This window comes from Engraulis encrasicolus, chromosome 7 (genome assembly GCF_034702125.1).
Source record: "Engraulis encrasicolus isolate BLACKSEA-1 chromosome 7, IST_EnEncr_1.0, whole genome shotgun sequence".
NCBI classification, from domain to species: domain Eukaryota; kingdom Metazoa; phylum Chordata; class Actinopteri; order Clupeiformes; family Engraulidae; genus Engraulis; species Engraulis encrasicolus.
Window position 1 is genome coordinate 38084827 of NC_085863.1, and position 9055 is coordinate 38093881.

The following is a 9055-nucleotide window of genomic DNA, read 5'->3' on the forward strand; positions in this document are numbered from 1 at the left end:
CAAAAAACACATATTTTTGAGTAAAGATATATAAATGCAGATAGAGTGTTTCCAACACTGTGGACTCCGTCAAATTACTGTAACAGTGTAGTCAAACATCAGTGTAAAATTCTGCAGGTGGCCAGTGAAAATTTCAACTCTACAGTTTCCTTCAGGATTAAGAAAAAGTACTCTGCTCTAATTTCAACTCTTTAAGAATAGTAACACTGGTATTTTTTAATGTGTGGCAATAGTGTTCATGATTCCTCTGTCCTTGAGTCCTTGTCTCCTCCATTCAGAAAAACAAAAGGATCAAAAACAAGGAATCAAAGAAAGATCGAGAGGAATCGAGTACCACGTCAAGTACCACGCTTCTATGGCTTGAGACGTCCTTGATGACATTGAGCCTTGAGCCATGAGGCCAGAGGAAGCAAAAAGAAGGAGGAATATTGCACTGTATCTCAGACACTGCATTATACACAGTAAAATGCAGTGTAAATGCAACACCTTTTTTGACAAATCTTGTTCACATCAACACATTCGAACTAAACAATTTCTCTGCAGCCTTAATGTGCAGAAGAAAGAAGGCCGGGCATTTTCAGCCAAGCCCCGTCCACTAGGCATTGAGACAGACAATGAACCTTATGACACAAAAATGACCCATCTAATATGAGCTATTTTAACTGCAACAGACAAAATGCTTAATTTATATCTGACTGTCTCAGGGAGCCCTGCTGCAGAGGCACAAGGACTAATACCATTAAAGGGGTGTCCAGGCCAAAATCATCAAAAGTCCACCGGGCAAATGTCCTGCATGCCATGTGACCAATGACTCCAGACTCCCGCCATGATGACTCGAGCAGTGGAACGCTGAAAGGCTGTACCATAGCACTTCACTACCACACAGAGACTTAACACTAGAACTACCAGGATTTTTCTGCCTACCTAGAAGTACCAGAGAGGGGTCATTTGACCCGGCGGCTTTTACCTAATACACTAATCACTCATTTTGTTATGGTAATGAGGCTGTTAGGGGCCGTGTGTGGGGTGAGGGGTGAGGGGGTCACACCTTACAGTGCTAGCAGCCAAGACAAACAGGGACAGACAGCTTCTTCCCAAGGGTTGCCAGCCTCCAAAATCAGCACTAAATAGCAACTTGCATGAAGATATCAGCAGCAAAGACAGATAGCACAGTTTGGCAGACAGTGTGTTACAGTTTTTCTCCATTGGTTTGGCTCATTTCTTGAAACTGAGATGTCATTCTCAAAACATGGACAAATCCCAAAACTAATTTGCAGTTCCTCACAACAGAATGGGATTTTATCATTGCTTTCATCAAATTTCAAATGTTTTTTGTACATGTTTCAATCATTTAGTACATCCTTGCAAATGGCTATGTACAAGTATCCTACAGTTAACACAATCATCTTACATTTAGTAGAATTTTTAAATGAATGTACCTTGCTGATCTATCCCAATTGGTTGATTCTCAGTGTAATGGTTGTCCTGAAAACATGTCAGCACATTTTCTTCATATAAGTCATCAATGAACGTGTGAATGTCCCATGTGATCATGACGAATCATATGACTGCAACCAGATAATGGTTGAATTACAGTTTTTCTCGATTGGTTTGACTCATTTCTTGAAACTGAGATGACATTCCTATAACCATTTGGGTCATTTGGCCAAACATTCTTACACTTCTGCAACAGTTCAGATAACTAGCACAATGTCCTATACCTCCCAAAATACCTCATTCTTGCATCAGCACTAAACCGTCTCACATATAAATAGTAAGTACCATCAAAATGGCATAGATCCTTCTCAATTGCTTTGGCTCATTTGCATTCATTTAGTCCTTCTGTCAAAATAAACTGGATGGTTCAGCATAACTACATGGATCCTCATCACTCGCTCATATCACCCCAAAAACAGTTTACCCATGTGTCAAAACTAAATTTCTTCCCCTCATATATCATCAGTACCCCCAAAATACATTGTCCCTTTGCCATTGTGTAAGCACTGCCAGTCAAAATGGTTAGGTGTTTTATCTACGTTCAGCTAACAGATTTCGACTATGTATAAAAATGAAAAAGTGAGTGAAGCCATTGAAGTTTCACAACACAGATAATTTACCAAGGACATTGAAAACTTTCTTTACTGTAAATTCATATACAGAAAGTAATGCCCATATATCACAGGTTTCTCATGGGTTTGGCTTTTTTCTCAAAACAGAGATAACATTCTCAAAATAACATGGACAAATTCCAAAGCAACTAGCAATTATTCAAAACAGAATGTCGTTTGGAATAATGTCAAGAAATTAGCCAAATAACAGAGGAAACTGTAGTATACAGGGTTGTAAAATTATTTTCTACTAACTAGTAAAGTTACAATACCATCTGACCTGTTGAACACTGTCATGAATTTACTATGTAATGAATCTCTTAAAATATGATGTCCTTGACTGTTTTGGGAATTGCGTAGACCACTTCGCATACAGTATGACTTACACAATGAAATAATGCTGACGTGTTTTGGAGGGGGCAACCATTAGACTGAGAATTGTCTAATTCGTTTAGATAAGCAAGGTCAATTTATTTGGAAAATGTGCTAAATGTATGCTGAATGTGTCAACTGAAGGGTATTTGTACATATCCATCTGCAGAGATGTACTAAACATTTGAGACATGTACAAAGCATTTGATATCTGATGAAAGCAATGGAAAATGCCATTCTGTTTTGGGAAATTGCAAGTTGGTTTAGGGATTTGTCCGTGTTGTTTTGAGAATCATCTCAGTTTTGAGAAATTAGCCAAACCAATCGAGAAAAACTGTAACGTGTGAATCTCCCATGACATGTGACCATAACGACTCGTGTGAATGCAATCTGGCAACTGTTAGATGGATAAATACCAGTGCATGTGGACTACTGCTTCATTTCCCTCAATAATTTTGTGGTGAAAGAAGCTCCTCTCCAAGGAACGAAGATGCAGAGATACAGCACTCAACAGGCATTGGAAATGATCCACACACGCACACACACACACACACACTCTGTGTCTCAAGTGACAGCTGTGAGCTGCTAACAGCCACATTTCCACAACAAAAGGAGTGTCCGCAGGGGGTCCAAAGGGTCAAATGACCCCCTTGTGGGGCTTTTAGGTAAAAAGGTCAATTGACCCCTCCGTGGTAGTTCTAGTGTTAAGTAATACATTACGACTTGGCCATTGCCGTTCTGGTAACACCTAATGTATAATGGGCCATGTCTCCATGTCTATAATGGGCCATGTCTTCCTTCTGTATTGATTATGTAACTCATATCACCACCAACAACAAAACCAGTAATCACTTCCAATAATCAACTCCTACCGCCACTATGACACACGTATACATATGTAGACAGCTGAGCAACACTAATGCTTTACTGATGAGTGCACTATTTAAGGGGGTTGAGTGAAATAATGTGCGCTGCTTATTAAAGATTGATAAGGAGCCACTATACCACAGACCAGGGAAGCCGGCGGGAGAATTGGAAGAGATGAGAACTGGGCAAAACGGTCAGTTGGCCCAGGTCTAGGGAAAAGGGGGGTGCCCAGAATTGTGTCCCCAATACATTGTATGTATTGAGTGGGGGAGCGCTTTCAGATGACTTTGTCCCGGGCCCAGCCAAAGCCGTGAGCGGCCCTGCTACAGCCATCCCCTGCTACAGCAGCAGCAGTCCGCATCAGCATCAGCATGGGGTAGGGGGGTAATGGATGCGGGTCAATGCAGACTCATCATAATCAGCTCATCATGGCCGGGCCTTAAGTGATGCTGTCGGTGCATCTCAGAACCATAAACACGTAACACGTGTACTTTTCTTGGTCAGGCTGTTGGTCTCTCTCACTCTCTTGCTCTCTCGCTCTCTCTCTCTCTCTCTGACTCTCTCACACACCAATATGCACATGCGCGCACGCACGCATGCATGCATGCATGCACACACACATGCATGTACGCACGCACACCTTCCGTCTTTCTCTCACTCACTCGCATACAAAAATGCTGTCGCCACTGGAGAACTTACATAGATCGATGGAGCTCTTCCAAAATAGCTAAATTGAAATGCTTGTATTGTATTACATGAACGTGCAAGTCGGACTACAACACACTACATGCCACGCGATACTCTACACGCATAACTGTGTTACAGTACATTACAAGGAGACAGAGCAAGCTTTTAGTAAAGAGAGGCAAGTGCACTAAAACAACACTAAGCTCATATCAACAGCACAGGCAGGAGATAGAACAACCATACACACGCAATGAGTTATGTAACAATTTACAATACAATACAATACAATACAATACAATACAACATATATTTATATAGCACAGTATCACAACTATGAAGTTGAATTCAAAGCGCTTTCAAAATACACATACACACATACACATTCCCACATTCACACACCAGCTCTGGAGGCTGCCGCATGGCGCCAATTGTCCGGGGTTCACGTGGGAAAGTGCACACACACTCAAGCACATACACAATATGATATCAATATGGTGTGATATAAAAAATGGGAAAAAATGTGTGATATCTGTGAGATGTAACAACAGAAAATGGTAAATGAATACATTGTTTCACAGAATAAAGTATTTAAAAAAAGCACATACACAAACAAAGACAATAATACAAGTTCTAGCATAGCCTCAATTTGGAACAATAGTTGCATGCTATATATAAACTGCCATTACATTTACACATAGTGCTGGTTATAGCATCCTGCACAGTGTATGTGTACATTAGATTAGTGGTGATTGTCACTATCTTACAACACAACTACAGTATGCTCTATTAGATATACAGTATGAAGGCATCACTTGTGTTGATATGCACTGCAGGTGGCTGGATGTAAAACTGGTCCCCGGCAGCATTGTTTTACACACCGTAATAAAGGCCCCAGGAGGTGATAATCAGAGGGTAATTACATACATATAAAATAAAATAAACGACTAGGACGCCATAGCTGAGCTACACAACAGCGATTTAATGAAATCACAAATTTGGTTTCTAATTACGAAGTGAGTAGAATTCCCCAGACCTTAGTAAGAGCCGCCAGCACTAAACACTAAATAAGAGAAGTAAATCTCAGTAAGGGAAGAACAACACTAGACTGGTGCATTGGCCACTATGCTGTATTTAGGTTATCAGAAGCAATGTTGTTGATGTATATGGAACGATTATGAGCAGTGAACTGTACTGTATGTATGTATTTGTGAATGCAGACTACTGTATGTATGTATGTATGTATGTATGTATGTATGTATGTATGTATGTATGTATGTATGTATGTATGTATGTATGTATGTATGTATGTATGTATGTATGTATGTATGTATGTATGTATGTATGTATGTATGTATGTATGTATATGTATGTATGAGTATTATGTAGGGCCTGTGTATGTATGTATGTATGTATGTATGTATGTATGTATGTATGTATGTATGTATGTATGTATGTATGTATGTATGTATGTATGTAGACTATGTATGTATGTATGTATGTATGTATGTATGTATGTATGTATGTATGTATGTATGTATGTATGAGTATTATGTAGGGCCTATGTATGTATGTATGTATGTATGTATGTATGTATGTATGTATGTATGTATGTATGTACTAACCCCAACTCCGATGAAGTTGGGACGTTTGGTAAACAGTGAATAAAATCAAAATGCTATCATTTTCAAAACACTCAATCTATTCATTAGATGGAGAATAGTGAAAAGACAACATATTAAGTGTTAAAACCGAGAAAAAATATTGTTTTGGGGGACATATGTACTCATTTCTAATTTGAGAAATCCAACACGTCTCAAAAGAGTTGGGACGGGGACAATAAATGGCAGCAAATGTCGAGGAAGACTAAAAACAAAACAAAAGACAACACTTAACAGTTAAATACATTAACCGATGAGATGATTTTATATAAAAAACAGTGTTAATTCCTATCTTGGACATGATTTCACCAGCTTAAATGGTGGGTGTATTCCTTGTCATGTTTTGCAATGTTTTCCTTTCTGTAGTGCTTATAGTGTGACAGGTCTTGACCAAAAACCCACCATTTTATCACATGCTGGTCCTTATGATGGAGCCAAACTGTTAAAACATAGTAGAGAATGCAATTTGACCTTACTATGTGGCATTAATCGAAGATCTCCCTTCAAAATATAATGCATGAGTGGCTTTTCATGCTGTTTAAAACCCATTTATACCATTCAGCACTGTATTTAACTCTACAGATGAGTGAGAACATCTTAACCAATGCACTACTGCATCCGCATGCCATCATGGAGGCTGACTTTTGAAGCTAGCACTAACACAAGTTGGATGGTCCATTTTCACTGTAGCACAGGATGTGCAATGCTCTATTATTGTCAAAAAGAATGGACTTCTACAACTTCTGCTGACTTCTGTAAGCAAAGGACAGTTTCCCATGTCTTCTGGGTCTATTTCAAGTGAGCTCAGGTGCTTAGGAGAATGTTAAACCCCTGTGTCATTTTCATGCATTAAGCATTCTTAATATGGTCAATTTTCAATAGCTCTAGCACTCCAGGAATTAGAGTGAGACTACAGCCAATATATATTTCATGATGTCATGAACCTATACAATGATTTTATTAACAAAAATATGTCTTATATACACTCAATCGTGGTAAATCAAAGGGAATTCAAAAATGTATGTAATAACTATGGTAATTATTCCCTTTGCATCTTTAATTCTGAGTGACTCAGCCTCTCTGTGATGATCTTATACCTGGACACCTATATTGTCCGTCAGTACAATTCATTTTGAAATGTTCTTCTTTGTTGTTTTATCTTATTTGGATGTTTACTAAATTTCACTGATCCCCGTCCCAACTCTTTTGAGACGTGTTGGATTTATCAAATTAGAAATGAGTACATATGTCCCCCAAAACAATATTTTTTCTCGGTTTTAACACTTAATATGTTGTCTTTTCACTATTCTCCATCTAATGAATAGATTGAATGTTTTGAAAATGATAGCATTTTGATTTTATTCACTGTTTACCAAACGTCCCAACTTCATCGGAGTTGGGGTTTGTATGTATGTATGTATGTATGTATGTATGTATGTATGTATGTATGTATGTAGACTATGTATGTATGTATGTATGTAGGGCCTATGTATGTATGTGCAGTACGTACATACAGTAGCGAATGTGTATGTGTGTAGGCTGCTGTATGTAGGCTGCTGTATGTATTGAATGCAGTATGTATTTCCATTGTACCTTGTAGGCATGAGGCTTGTGTGAGCTACCTTCCTAGTCTGTCGGTTTCTGCAATCTTCGAACGTTACATAATACTTGTGACACTGTGCAGTGGCGTGATGTGAGAAGACAATGTGTACTGTCGATGCAGGAGACACATAGCTGCAGGTTGGCGTATCCAGTGGGAGACACGGCGGTGCTGAGTTTGTGTGGCGGTGGGGGTGGGAGGGTGGGGGGTCCACAGGGTTAGCGAGTGAGAGTGCTAACGCTATGCGAGGGACTCCCATCAGAGGCTGCTGGTTTCCATGGCAACATCTGCAGGGGCGGGGATTCCCTAACGTTTAGCCAGCTGTGGAGTGGAGGCTGCTCTCAGACTCTCAAACACCAGAAATGAAACTGCCAAAGCACAGAGAGCCACTGGAGGAAAGATTTTTTAATAACACTGCGCACTGTCTCTGTCACAACCCATAAGCAGGCAAAGCAAAGCCTGAAGCAAGGGCACAACACAGACACACACAGACACACACACACGCACGCACGCACACACACACACACACACACACACACACACACACACACACACACACACACACACACACACACACACACACACACACACACACACACACACACACACACACACACACACATCACTGTGTGTCACATACCACTGTATCTGCTCTCTCTACAGTGCTTAATTGCCATCAATAGCATGAGATAGCTAACAAAAAAATGTCAGTTCAGTTACACACCTAGATTATCTTGCCTGCCTGCCTAACCTAGATGAGGAGTCAGAAGTGACATAACAGGAAAGTGTAAATTTAAAACTACTAGCCTGGTGTGTGGAGTCATGAGAGGGCCAGGCCTATAAATACCAACTCTTACTCATATCAGATTCAACATGCGGTATAGAACTCCAGAGGTAGAAAACTATACAGTAGCTCGAGGGTAAAAGTTCCACCAGTGCATAACCGCATAAATACACCAGCGGCGATCTGAGCGAGTCGAGCGACGGAAGTGATTGACTTTGTATTGAGTCGAGAGACAAAAGCGATTCTGGAGACTAGAGCGATTTGCGCGACGAGCGCGACAATTTGAAGTTGAAATCTTTTCAACTTTCTATGACGCGGTTCGGCGACAAGCCGCAACAGCCAATGACTGTATAGAGGTCAGTGACCACAGCCAATGGGAATGCTTGAATGCTTTGCCTTCTGCCTGTACGGACATACTCTTGTCTCCTCAATCGCTTGTATCGCTTGCTGCTACACTCTGTCGCTTGAATCGCATCGCCACTGGTGTATTTCTGCGGTAATAGAAGCCTACTGGAGTACTGGCCCTACAGTTCAAGCACACTTCAAATAGGTGTTCTCTCCCGTTTTCTCTCTGGCTCATCTATCATATTAAGTTGAAGAGGTATTGCTACAGTAGTTAGAATCGGATTAGTAATTAAATGAAACCAATGCACAACAGAGTTTTTACTTTCACAGTAGGCTACATTACATTACATTACACTTTTATCCAAAACGACTTTCAGTTATTTACAGGGTATTGGTTACAGTCCTTGGAGCAATGTGAAGCTAGGTGGCTTGCTCAAGGTCACTTCCACCATGGATAGAGGGGTAGGGAGAGGTAAGGGTGGGATTCAAACCGGCAGCCCTCTAATCTCAAGCCCATATCCTTAGGCTGCCCAGGCTTCTTCCTGAAGTCAGTATGACCTGACCAAGATGAGTGAGAATCTTTGGTGACACTTGATTTCTACTACGGACAGGACATGACATTCTACAAACCATG